The sequence below is a fragment of the Oryctolagus cuniculus genome, chromosome 11 (genome assembly GCF_964237555.1).
Source record: "Oryctolagus cuniculus chromosome 11, mOryCun1.1, whole genome shotgun sequence".
NCBI lineage: Eukaryota > Metazoa > Chordata > Mammalia > Lagomorpha > Leporidae > Oryctolagus > Oryctolagus cuniculus.
Window position 1 is genome coordinate 105,974,395 of NC_091442.1, and position 14,557 is coordinate 105,988,951.

The 14,557-nt window shown below is 39.5% G+C and overlaps 1 pseudogene; it reads left to right on the forward strand.

Moving 5' to 3' along the window:
• Nucleotides 1–14,557, forward strand: part of LOC127490168 (large ribosomal subunit protein eL30-like) — a 114,397-nt pseudogene that overhangs the window by 81,526 nt on the left and 18,314 nt on the right.

Consider the following 14,557-nt stretch of genomic DNA (forward strand, 5'->3'; position numbering starts at 1 on the left):
TTTCAAACATCAGGAAAGAGGACATGATAAGTAAACATCTAAAATGATTTCTGTTTATTCAGATATTTTCTAGCAGAGTCAGAAAACCCACACTGATAATCAAGCCCAGTCTATTTTATTTCTCATCTGACACTTCATGGGGAGCTTTGGGAATGTCAGCATGGCTCCAGCTTTTGATTGGACTCTGAATTTTAGTCTGTATCCCAAACTACTCAAAACAAGTTTATCCTCATCCCTTTATAAATGATCCTCAAGTTAAAATTTCATGAACACTAGATCAGTGGGAAGGATAGCGTTGTGTGCAGAAATGAGCCAGGTGTGTTTCGCAGGCTGTGGCTATGAGAGAGCTCCCTGGGCAAAGATGAGAGCAGCCCAAGGTAACTTTGGGCGGATGCAGTCTTGAGAGAGGAAGGAGAGAGTTAAGTGTTAAGAGACATTCAGCTTAGCAAGAAACAAGATACACCTTCTGCTTTTCTATTTCACCTTTTACCTCATTCACTTTGGCAGATGCTCAGGTTATTCCTTGATTAAAATGCTTCATCTGCTCCTGTAAGACTTTTGACAAAATACACGCTTATTTCAAAAAGTTCACAGAACACAGAATTTAAAAATAAGCTTATTTTGCTTCAAAAATTAGAACTCCATATATATGAGAGGTTTTAAAAATATCATGAAAAACATATATTATGAAAAAAAAACCTATGTATAGTTTCCACGTTTTTACCAAAATGAATTTGCATTCTGTTTCCATTTTCCATATACTTTTTATTGTTTACTTGTTGGAGTCATTTTTAATTTAACGCGTTACAGAGTTTATTGATCCCTACAGCTATAATTTCCTGTGTCCTTGATATGCTATTTTCTCCATTGCTTATTCCACTTAGAATATCCTCATTTGCCTAACTACCACCTGTTTTTTAAGACCTGAGTCAACCAACATCACCTCCAGAAAGTCTCCCCAGATGTAGTCAGCTGAGGCTGATACTTCTCTTCCGTGATCTCTCAATGCCTATTGTATCCTTCTAGCATTGCACTCATCACGTAGTACTATATCAGCTAGCTTGCTTCTGATTGCTTCGCCATTTGCTAATCATATCATCTTTTCCAGTAGCTATTAGAGTACTGCAAAATGCCTGTGGGAAAATGGAATTAGAAGATATGTTTTGATGTAAAAACAAATTTGAAATCCTTGCATAGTTCTTCATAATATGTATTTTCCATGATTTTTCTGGGTGTATTGCTTGTATTGGCTCAATGACTGAATGACTCTATGAATAAATGACAAGAAAGACTTTGGAACCTCTAGAGGCTGTCAGATGACAAATTTACAAGCTTCTGGCATGCGGAGATAGCCACATTTGGGGTATTCAACTTGAACTCTCATTTTTTCTTGGGAGAGAGCCTGGAAACGTTCCAAAGCAGGTGAAATTTTTTCAGTACTTTATATCTGCTCTTCCTCCCTGCACTTGGATTCCCTTGTCCTGATCTCTCTGCCTATTATCCAATGACCTTAAAACAAAGGTCCTACTGAGCTATGAGTGACACTGTGTTATTAATTCTAGAGTTCCTACACCTTTACAGAATTTCATGGAAACAAGAAGACAGTGCTTAGTCCAAAAGAAAACAAGTATTTAATGGGATTTCAGGTGCAGCAACCAAGAAAATAAGGTGTTTGAAGATTGAGACTTTCCCAACATTTTTCAATCCACATTATATTCAACAGCTCAATGATCTGGTAGGCAAAATGCCCTGGACATGTGGGGTGCAGTGTAGAAAACTCAACTAATTTGAGTTTCCTTCTCTGACAGGTTTGGTTCTCAACACCTAGCCACGGCACCTTTTTTGTCACAACTAAAGGGATACTACCTGGCATCTAGCAGGTGGAGATCAGTGATGCTGCTTCTCGTCCTTTAAAGCACAGATCTGTCATTCCCAACAAAGCATTTTTAAGAGTTTTTATTTGTTTTCACTTTGTTTGAAAGCATAGAAAGAGAGAGACAAGTATCTTTCATTTGCCACTTCACTCCCTAATGCCCACAAAAAGCAGGGTTGGGGTCAGGCTGAAATCAGGGAGCAGAAGTCAAACCAGGTCTCCTACAAGGGTGGCAGGGACCCAGGTACTTGAACCCCACCTGCTGCCTCCTGCGATGCATATCAACAGGAAGCTGAATCCGGGGAATAGCCAGGACATCAGCCAGGCATTCAGATATGGGAGAGAATCTCAGGCAGCATCTCAACCAGTGCACCAAACACTCTGAGTTAAAGCAAATGAAATTTCATATTGGAGATGTAAGACTGCTAATTCCTTCTTAAAGTAAAACTTCAGAATTCTTCAAATATATGTCTCTGATTCCCCATTTGTGAAGTTACATAGGGCTTGGGATGTGGAAATAGCAATTCCAACCACACGGCACATTTATTTTCTCTGTTATATATCTCTTTTAAGCAAAAGAGGACATTTAAATGAATGCTACAATATACTCAACAGTTTCAATTTTCTTGTTAAATCAATTTTTCTTTAAATACCATAATTAGTGATTGTTCCTTTTTCTGATAGTAAGAAAAATATATATATTTTCCATTTTTGTTAAAATGTTAAATGCAATGAGCCTGATACAGAAAGAAAATATACATTCTCTCCCAGATGTGGAAGTTTAAAAAATTTGATCTGAATTTACAACAGTAATAACAAAAGGCTGGGAAGGGGGAGTTTGGATAACAGATACCCAAGCATAATCAGATAGAAATGACAAATCCTAGTGTTCCACATGGTCCACAACAATGTATTACAAAGAACTAGAAGTGGGGAATTGATATGTTCCAAACTCAAAGAAAAGATAAGGAGACAGAAATACTAACTACTTGATTTGATCTGTTTCTCATGTTCAAATATTGCAGAGTAACACTTGGGACACCCACATCCTCTATTGGAATGCTTAGATTTGAGTTCCAGCTCCGTTCCTTTCCTAACTTTCTGCTAATGTACAATCTGGGAGGCAACAGGTAATGTTCCAAGTACTCAATTCCTTGTTGTCCGCCTGGGGGACCCACTGTGAGTTCCCAGATCCTGGCGTCAGCCTGACCTAGCTCAGGCCATTGTGGGCATTTGAGGAGTGACCCAAAGGATGGGAGCTCTCTGTCTGTCTCTTTGTCTTTCAGATAAATATATAGAAATTTTAAAATGCACATGTATTACATGGCAATCAAAATTATAAAACAAATAATTTAAATGTTTCAAAAGGCAGGGGATACTGGATTGTGAAGGTTTGAAATGTTCAAACAGAACTGTGTGTTTTACATTTGAAAGAAAGATGAATTTTAACCAGAGCTGCTGCCCTGTGTGGTGATAGGAAGTGTGGTCTGAAGAGCAGTGCCCTGGATCAGGAATCAGAGGCCTGTTTCTCAGTCTCGTGGTGCTCAAAGTATGGCTCTGGAGTGGTCACCGCATAAGTACTACCTGCGAGCTTGGGAAAATGCAAGTTCTCAGACCCCAGCCCAGACCTGTTGACTCACTCACTCTGGGTTTGGGGCCCAACAGGCAAGCCCTGCTAGTGAGTCTGATATATGGTCAAGTGTGGGAACCACAGGCACAAACTCTTTCACTTGTCCTTAATCACTTTCACATTTTCTGATCCCTGATGTCTTTGTGTATTTACCTCCCTGGACAAAAACAGGAGATTTGAATATATAGAGGTTTGTAAACTGCAAAACATAATACAATATTATGAACAAATCAGAATCATAATGCTATGGGGGAGAGAAGGCTCGGATCTCATTTTCAAATGTGTACTTGACTTTTGCTGTCCACTATCCCTAAAGTTGAGGTGTCTACTCTGGGACAGGTGGCTCGGCTAGTTATCAATCAGATAGAGGTTCTTGGAAATGACTCAGTGTTTACCAAGGTAAGCAAGAAAACTTGCAAGCTATGCAAAAAAGGCACCCCCAAACATCTAACGAGTGCATCCTGGCCTAATTGTACTTCGTCTCTGTTGATAACAAATTGTACACTGAACTTCAGTTTTACCGATAAAATCTAAGAACTAAAAACACACTGTGAAAATGGCATTTGGTTCTGGTTGGTCACCCATTGTCTCAAGAAAAAAAAAAGGAATAAAGTCTTTGTATTAATCTCTAAATTAATAATTTCAAAGTTGGTTTCTCATGCCCTTATTTCTTTTTTCATTTTTGGACTATTGTAAAGGTAAATGCTGTTAGAATGATGCAAGTTGTGGCACTGCAGTTGAAACCTTAGTCACAGGATTACTTTTTATTATGAAAATAAAATAATCTGGAAAACTCCTTGTGTTCTAGCTGAAGTTTCAGCATATTATGAGAACAGGTAACCTTCTCCCTCTCCCCAGTTACAATTTAGCAGAGCCTCTATATACTGGAAGTTAAGGGTTCTAAGTTATTTTATTTCCTTTGTTGCATAAACTCAAAATGATATCTTAGAAATTTGCGTGGGCACCAAGGTAAAATCCCTGTAAATGCTATTTCAATTGAGAGTAAATATACAAGTTATTCATTTATTCACAGCTAGTTTTAATCTAGTACATGTAGAATCATTACCCACCTCCCAGAATTGTTTTCAGAATTTGATAAGATATTAAGATATTTAGTACACATAAAGAACTTAATGCAGCAGTTGAAGCATAGTAAGGGCTAATTTAATAATGTACATATTAATCTCCAACAGTTGGTTATGGAAATCATGAATACACTGACCAGCTTTCCAAAAGTTATAGCTCCTTTTGGTCCGTATATTCGCATAGGTGATGACTTAATGGGATTTTGGTCATGGAGTGCTCTGGACTTGGAATTTGGGTTATAAAAGAATATTTGTGGAACAATGGATCAATATGTGAGCATATCATTGCACTTGCTGATAAGGAGAGTCAAATGGAGCGAACTTTTATTGCCAAAATGGGGTGCTGAAAAAGATGTCCTTTGCCTCCTGATGACATTCAAATTTGAGAACAAATACTGCATGTTCCCATTCATTTGTGGGAGCTAAAAAAAATGTTGATTTCCTAGAAATAGAGTTTAACAGCGATCACTAGAGGCTAGGAAGGGTGGGATGCCGAAAATTAGACAATGGTAATAAAACACAAAAAGAATGAATTAGTTCTAGCATTATATAGCACAGTAGAGTAACTGGAGTCTACGCTAATTTATTATATATTTCAAAATAACTAAAAGGCTTTGAAGCTTCCAAGCAATAGAAATGATAAATATTGGGTGGAAACACTAATTCTCTTGATTTGATCATTACACATTGAATTAATGGATTGAATTATCTTACTGTATTCTTTTTTTTTTTTTTTTTTTTGACAGGCAGAGTGGACAGTGAGAGAGAGAGAGAGAGAGAAAGGTCTTCCTTTTGCCGTTGGTTCACCCTCCAATGGCCGCCGCGGCCGGCGCGCTGCGGCCAGCGCACCGCGCTGATCCGATGGCAGGAGCCAGGAGCCAGGTGCTTTTCCTGGTCTCCCATGGGGTGCAGGGCCCAAGCACCTGGGCCATCCTCCACTGCACTCCCTGGCCACAGCAGAGGGCTGGCCTGGAAGAGGGGCAACCGGGACAGAATCCGGCGCCCCGACCGGGACTAGAACCCGGTGTGCCAGCGCCGCTAGGCGGAGGATTAGCCCAGTGAGCCGCGGCGCCAGCCTATCTTACTGTATTCTGTAAATAAGTATCATTTAGGATTAAATGTCAAAGGGATTGCATAAATAAGACCAAGTGTCTCCTATTAATAATTGATAGAATTAAAAAGGAGAGAATGATCCAACATGGGAAGTAGGACGTACAGCAGACTCATAGAATGATGAATGCCCTAAACAGCATTCTGGTCTCAGATTAAGCCCTTAAGGCATTTGGATCTGGCTAAAAAGCTCATGGGAACATTTCAGGCATGAAAAGCCAAGGCACTGTGGCAAAAAAAATGACCTATATGAAAGATCTCTGTGAGTGAGAGCCCAGCGGAAAGAAGGGGCCATCAAAAAAGGAGGTACCTTTCTCTGAAGGGAGGAGATAACTTCCACTTTGATTATGGCCCTTTCTAAATACTGACAGAGTTTGTGGACTCAAGAGACTTCCATAGCCTTGGCAGCTCATGATAAAAGCCTTGGGTGATCAGTTACATCATAAATAAGAGTGTCAATCATTAAATCAACAACAGGAGTCACTGTGCACTTGCTCCTCATGTAGGACCTCTGTCCTTAATTTGTTGTACTCTGGGAATTAATGGTAAAACTAGTCTTCAAGCAGTACTTTATACTTTGAGTGTCTGTGTGGGTGCAAACTGTTGAGTATAGAGTTGATCTTCTGTATATACAGATAATTAAAAATGAATCTTAATGAAGAATGGGATGGGAAAGAGAGTAGGAGGTGGCATGGTTTGGGGGTGGAAGGGCAGGTATGGGGGAAGAACCACTATAATCCAAAAGTTGTACTTATGAAATTTATAGTTGTTAAATAAAAGCTTTATATAGTAGTGGTGGCTGCTATACTTATAATCCATCTCCCTGCTAAGGTGCCTGGGTATGGTCCACATGCTTGGGCCCCTGCACCACGTGGGAGACCTGGAAGAAGCTCCTGGGTCCTGGCTTTAACCTGGCCCTGCCCCCGGATGTTGCAGCCACTCGGGGAGTGAACCAGCAGACGGAAGAAAATAAGTATCATGGTTTTTGTGTCAAAAGTTTCAAATTTTATTTTTAAAAATTGAAATTACAAGAGATCTGACTTATGATACAATCAATAAGTCATAGGATTCCTGGACAAACCTAGTTCTTCATTGATGCTACACTGTGCCCTCTCCCACCTTGGTCTCTGGAGCCAGTGACAGCAAGGACTATTAATAAAGATAGGACTACTAATAAAGCAAGGACTATTAATAAAGACAGCAATGGTTGATTGAGTGTTCACCATGGGCCAACAAAGTGCTCTCACTAATTCAACAAATAAGAGTGTGTTGTCTGGAGACGCTAGTTAATGTGCTGGGAACTGAACAACACAAGTGACAAAAATGAGAAAAATGGTCCCAGCTTTCACTGAGTTCCCTGTTAGGCTCTTTACTCCTAGTGCAGTCTTCACTATATTGAAGAAATTTTTATCCCCATTTCACAGGTAAGAATAATGAAACTCAGACAGGTGCAGCAACTTTCATGAGATCACCTCCAAGTGCATATCAGAGACCAGATTCAAATCTAGATTTGCCCAACTCTTAACCCTATTTGCAATGCTATAATGTCCTCAACTGTTTGCTATTTAGCTCTGTTTGTCAAGGGATTTTTTTACTCTTTTAGGGGAGCAGTTATACTTCCAGAATAACCCTTTGCCCTTAATTTTGTTGAATCCCTGTCTTTGAGCAATGGCTGTCAACCATATATGGATCACTTAACATATGCCAGACACCATAGATTCTTTGTTTGCCTTCCATTGGTCAGCCTCCCCAACAATCCAGGGCAGCAAGTGTCTTACCTGTAGTTATTGGCATCCACACAGCACAGTAAATGGAAAAGCTGGAATCCAAATCCAATCCACCGATTTTGTGTACTAGGTCTAACTTCCATCTTGATTGGTGGTGGAGGTGGGGAAATGAGTAATGCAATCATGTAGCTAAATTAATGCATGAATATCAGACAAGTAGACTGAGCCTCTGTCAGTGTAGTAAATTCTATTTCTGATTAATGCTGAGATTAGAATTCTAATGTCAATTATTCTTTAAAAATAGGTTTAGAAACACATAATTGATAATTACTGTTTCATATTTTAAGATGGAAGAGAAGTTATGATAGTGATGTGATGGGTCTAATGTAATTCTTAGTTTATTTTTAAAATATTTAAGATTATTATTTATTTCATCTCAGTATAGACTATGTTGATTACTGGGTTAACTCTAATTTTCAAATAAAAACTGTGACATTTTAAATCATTACTTCCCAGCTTGTTAGCACTGTGGCTTTGGAAAACTTAGTTTCATTTTTTTATTTATTAAATGAAGCTAAGAATTCCTACTTTCTAATGCTATTATAAGGATTAAATGAAATAAAAATGCTTTATGAATTGTAAGTCACACAGGAATATGAACTATTAAATACATTGGCATCCTTAATAATTTATAATTATGGGGTATAAATTTATGATGGTAACAAGCTGGTATTTTCTTAGCTCCAGGGCTGCAAGGAAGCCATGCCTGGAGGAAAATGCTAGCACTTAAACAAGGCATTGCAAAGATCTCCCTGAGTCTGCTCTCCCCACTTCACTGTGAAAATCTGCAGGATAGGCACACAGACTTACTCAACTTATTCACCTCTTATAATCCCCAGTTTCTGGCACAGTAAAATAAAACGCACTTAATAAATATTCTGATGGCTGACTGAACGGATGAATGAGTCCAGTTATCTATTGGAAGGTGTGACTGTGAAGGAAGCGACGGCCTTGTGACTCACCCTCAAGTCCCACCACTAACTGAATGGCATGGGCACCATTAGTAGTCAGAATTAGCTCAATATCACACATAAAATCTTCATATATTTAATAATTTACTTTTACCAGGAAGCATATCTCATTTAAGTGTATGGAACTACAAAAACACTGTTTTTACAGTATAAATAATACCTTATAAATGTGAATTTCAGAGAATCAAAGTTTTTAATACTTTACATTCCTATGGTTCATGCATTCCTTAAGTTCTGGCATTGCCTAAAAATGGTGTCTTATATGCCATAATTTTCCCCAAAAGTCCCAGTATTTATATATCATAAATTATACATATTTAATGATTACCATCAGACATAGCATATATATGTATATTATATATGTATATTATGTCCAATGGTAATTATTAATGTTTATTCCCTCTTCCTCTTTTTTTTTCACAGGCAGAATGGACAGTGAGAGAGAGAGAGACAGAGAGAAAGGTCTTCCTTTGCCGTTGGTTCGCCCTCCAATGGCCACCGTGGCCGGCGCACCGCGCTGTTCCGAAGGCAGGAGCCAGGTGCTTCCTCCTGGTCTCCCATGCGGGTGCAGGGCCCAAGTACTTGGGCCATCCTCCACTGCCTTCCCGTGCCACAGCAGAGAGCTGGACTGGAAGAGGGGCAACCGGGACAGAATCCGGCACCCCAATTGGGACTAGAACCTGGGGTGCTGGCGCCACGGGCAGAGGATTAGCCTATTGAGCCGAGGCACCGGCCTATTCCCTCTTTCTCAAATGTGTCTTGCTTTGGCCAAATGGAGATGAACTGACATGGCTTTAACTTCCCAGATGTCTTTGTTCCCACCAGGTACTAAGGGAAGCAATATAGTTAGATAGCTGAGAAGGCTTTGGACTCTAACGGTTTTGACTTCAATATTCCCCTTTATTAACTGGCTGTGCAATCTTATGCATATTAACCTATCTACATATTATTAGTAATTGCTATTATTAAAAAGGTTTAATAACAGTGTATACTTTAGCAGCCACGAGGATAATTATATCAGACAATACATAAGGAGGAGCAGAAAGCCTGATGTGCAATAATCACTCAATACATATTGTTTATTTACTATGAATGCAGTATTCTCTCTCAGTTTTGTTCCACTGAGTTGCAGCATAGCCACTAATAATAATAGTTGTCTATGTCTGGTCCTAAGTGCAGGGGAAGACACAGGATAGAGGCTCTTATGGCAAAGAGAGATGACCGCTGGCCTCCCAGTGATAAAAAGCCGTGGTCTGATTGGTCCATATAGATTGTCAGAGAATAAAATCATTGCGCAACTTCTGTCTTCTCCTGGCCACCTTCAAAGCTAAAAACAAATTTTTAAAACATAAATTTTTAAAAATTTATATTCTCAGCACATACTCAAGGCTTAAAATATAGAAGACATTTAATAAATATTAGTGAAGCAGTACTTTTATTGGGCTACAGGGCATTTCACCATTCACCTATATGGAAGCACATGTGTGGAACCATTTCTGAACTGTTACCCCCAAGCCAAGTGCTACCATCTATGATATAAAAAGGTAGAAAATCGACTCTGCCAGCCCAATCCAAACTTGGTCATTGGCCCTGTTGTTAGTTGAAGATCCTTGAAGAGCTGGCACAACCCTGATTTTTTTCCTGCTTATGAGGAAGTTTGCCATTTCACTGAATTATCCACTGAGGAGTCCCCACGCACTAGAAATCTGGGGAAAAGGGATGGCAGGGGTGCACAAAAGACTGGAAAGAGGTATTTTGTGTGCTTCTGGAACACACATAGTCAATTATGGAGTCATCTTTTTATGTGCTAGAACTATACTCAGCAGGGGGAGACACAGAAATGAGTAAGACAAGGTGCTTGATGGAGAGCTGAGTCCAAAGGACAGACAAGGAGTGTGTTTCTGGGACAGTGCAGTAAGGGCAATAATAGACACCTGTACAAACATAATAGGAGCCCTGAGGAGGGGCTAACTCATTCTGCATGTGGGCATTGTGGAAGGCTTCATGAAGAAGGGAACACTTGAATCATATTTGGAGAATGACTTCTCAGGATGAATAAGCAGGAAGGATGTATGCGTATGTATGCATGGGTAAAGAGATCATCTTTTCCAGAGAAATGTGATGACCAATGGTAACAGGAGGCAAGGGATCAAGAACTTTCTGGAGGTAAGAATGTTCGAATTAACAGAAATGGTGTGAGAAATGGAGCAGAGACCCCGTGTCTTAATACACCAGTTGTGTGATATAAGGGGCATAATTTCATTTCTCCACACCTTATTATTGTCATCAATAAAATGGGGATAATAAAAATACCAATATCATGGGTCTTTCATGAGAATTAAATAAGATAAATGGTACCTACTCCTATATTATTATTTTAAAACACTACTATAACAGCTAATAGTAATGCTATTAATAATACTAATAATTATTAACAATTATTAATGCATTTAGTATTATTACCATAATAATTATCATCAATATGTAATTATTAATATATTCCATGATATCTCATGACAAGAGCCTTGGGTGATTACTGACTTCATAAATAAGACTGTCAATTGTTGAATCAACAAGAGTCACTGTGCACTTACTCCCCATGTAGGATCTCTGTCCTTAATGTGTTGTACTATGTGAATTAACGGTATACCCAGTACTCAAACAGTACTTTATACTTTGTGTTTCTGTGTGGGTGTAAACTGTTGAGATCTTTACTTAATATATACTCAATTGATCCTCTGTATATAAAGATAATTGAAAATGAATCTTAATGTGAATGGGATGGGAGAGGGAGTGGGAGATGGGACGGTTGTGGCTGGGAGGGAAGTTAAGGGAGGGAAAAGCCACTATAATCCAAAAGTTGTACTTTGGAAATTTATATTTATTAAATAAAAGTTAAAAAATATATGTCATGATTTAATCTTAAAATTAATCATTAATTATTATTATTATATTAGTATAATTATAATTATTAAGTTGCTTCTTAGAAGAAACCTGGACTTGAAGGTTTAGAATGCTCACATATTTATGGAGAGAATAGATGATGCTTTCTCAGTATAAATGTTTTACAATAAAAGCCTCAATCAATATAAATGCTCCAGAAGTTAGTAGATTAAATATCTTGTGCTGTGGTCAAAGTCATGAACTTCTGGGGACACCCAATATTGCAAAGCAATTTAAGTCAGTTCAGGGTAGACATTTAAACTTATGTAAATCCTTCTTTCATATAACTGCCAAGTTGTCCTACCTGTGTCTGTATAGAATAGAAGTTTAAAATCAGGATAAAGAAGCTTCAAAATAATGAAAATGGACTATATTGTCCCCTATCATATTTTGGCAGAAGTCATAAACAATTAAACTTCAAAGAAATGAAAACAAACTGTCCCTAAACTTAATCATGCAATAAAAGCTTACTTCTCATTTCAAAAGTGGCCAAAGAGGGTTATTTACCAGAGAGAGAGGCAAAGTCACCAAAGAGAAGGACTTAGGGGTTGCCTTAGGCTTGGTCAGCAGGCCAGCAGGCTGAATGAAAGTCCTTCTAGGAAGCTTTGGAGAGCAACAGCCCCAGACTAGGGAATATGGTGTTGAAAGGAATGCTCTGCCACTGGAGTTTCCATGAAACCCAGCATCAGTGAACTGCTTCAATCTGGAATGTTCTCCATTGGTACCATCTGGCCAGGGAGTGACAGGTGGGCTGAGTCAGAAAGCAGGGAGGAGAAAGAGCTGTGCCACAGATTCCGGAGGCTAAGGAACCATCCTGGCCCTCTGCATCCCACAAGAACCTGACTCTCCACTCTTTCACTCCCATGTGTCTCTCTCTCATCATGAAATCCAATCCGTATGAGGCTGGTATTCAAGAACTGCTACTCCCAAGGGTTCAAATCTGTTTCAGGCTAGATGAAATTAGTCCCTGCCTGTTTTTGTGACTTTACCATCTATGTTACTGCCTGTTTGGGCCCAAGCAATTCATATTTCAATTCAGCAGGAAAGACTAATCTCTCTCTCTCTCTCTCTCTCTCTCTTCCTCTTTCTCTCTCTCTCTCTCTCTCTCTCTCACACACACACACACACCATGTAATAACACTTTCCAATTTTGCTTAGATGGATATTATCCATCGATGGATATTTCCTTACCTCAGAGATGGGCTGGATTTCTATACTTTTGAGAAAATATGTGAACTTTTCTCAGGTTGAATGATGGATTCTGATTTTTGTTTCTCATCTAAAAAATTACCTTCATCCTTTTTGTATGTATGCACAGCCCTATGTTTTCTCAAGATGGCCATAGCACTTTTTTTCTGGAAAATTTTGGAAAAGAGCAAAGCAAATAGTACTTAGCTGTTAATAGAAAGCAAGTAGGGATCCGGCTAGAAGAAGAACAGCAATTGTAGTTTGCATAGCTTTGAAATCTCAATGGGTTGAGCTGGAGGATGCAAACCACTCTCATTCCATTGTGTCAGCTTCTCTCTCTGTTTCCACCTGTGACTGTTAACCCATGTTAAAAAGAAAAGTCAGTGATTGTGGTTGGCTTCATGGGCAATGTGTTTCAGAATTTATCAGAAAGTAGAGTACCTGGTTCCTAATGTGCAAGGTAATAGGTTTTCTGCATTCATCAAGGCAATTTCATTTCCGTTTGTGGTCTAGGGGGGCAATTTAGAATAATATTCTCTCATTTTATTCATTCTTTCATTCAATGAATATCTACTGAGCACCTACTGTCTGGCGGGCATTGAGCAGCTTCTAGGGATTCAGGAGTAAATTTGACAGAGACGAAAGGAAAAGGGTAGGAAGAGATGACAGGGAGCTGCAGGTTTTAACAGAACTGTCAGGAAAATTCTCTCTGACAAGTTAACATGTGAGTGAAAATCTGAAGGAGTCAGGGGAGCAAGCACCATGGCTACCTGTGTGATGAACAACCCAGGTGGGAAAAGGCAAATACTGAGGCTCTGAGGCAGAAGCTAACCTACCAGGGTTAAGGAGAAGCAATGGCTAAAGCAGAGGAGGGTGCTATTCAGACTCAGAGGATTATGACAGGCCAAGACACAAAAGGACTTGCAGGCCAATGCAAGGACTTTGGCTTTCCTTATGTGCAACATGTGAATTCCACCTTAAGAAGATGTGGCCAAGGAGTATCTTGAGCTGCCTTGTGTCCCTGCAGGATGAACCTGACTGCCCTGAGGAGAACATATTGAAGAGGAGCAAAGGTCAAAGGAGGGGGACCAAAGAAGATCCTGCTGCAATGGTCCAGGTAGGAAACAGTGGTGGTTTGCATCAGGCTGTTGGCAGTGAAGTCATGAGAAATGGTCAGATTCTGAATCTATTTCATTGAAAATAATTTCACAGAGGCTCTATGGAGATAGGCACAATTCAGAAAAAGCTATTCAATTAATATTTGGGTTTTTTTTCTGGGATTTTGATACAAACTTGTGAGTTTATCGCCTACACTGCAATGCTAGGGAACAACCACCCATCCTAGACTGCGGAGGTTGTTAACTATGGGCAAATTCAGCCAGTGGGTAGCAAATGTTTGCCAACAAGTAATTGTAATCAGGGAGTGCAAAAGACTTCAGTGTTGCTCACACTCTCAAATCCATTGAGTTGGATGGCAGGCTGACAGTGATTGGACAATGCCTCCCCTAGTAGATGCAGTGAATTCTAGTCTTTGTCTCTGCTTTGGATCCAGCTCCCTGTTAATGCACACCCTGGGAAGTAGCAGGTGATGGCTCAAGTGTTTGGTTCCCTGTCACTCACGTAAGAGATGTGGATTGAGTTCTAGATTCCTGACTTGGGCCTTGGCAGCCTCAGCTGTTGTAGGCATTTGGGGAGTGAAGCAGCAGATGGAAGATCTCTCTCTGTCTCTTTCTCTCTGCCTTTCCAATGTATTAAAAACAAATAGATTTTTTTTTTTTGTTAAGAAGGAGAACCAAGTGGGAGCCATAGCAGGTGTCAGGAAGTCAGTTCTCAGGATAATCCTGAGAATACCCTGGGCATGGCCACATTTGCACTGAGTGAGAGGAAAAAAATGAAAACCTTACTGACTTTCAAATCTTTCTACTTTGCCCTTCCTCTTTGCCAAGCACCGTTCTAAACATTTTTTTGTT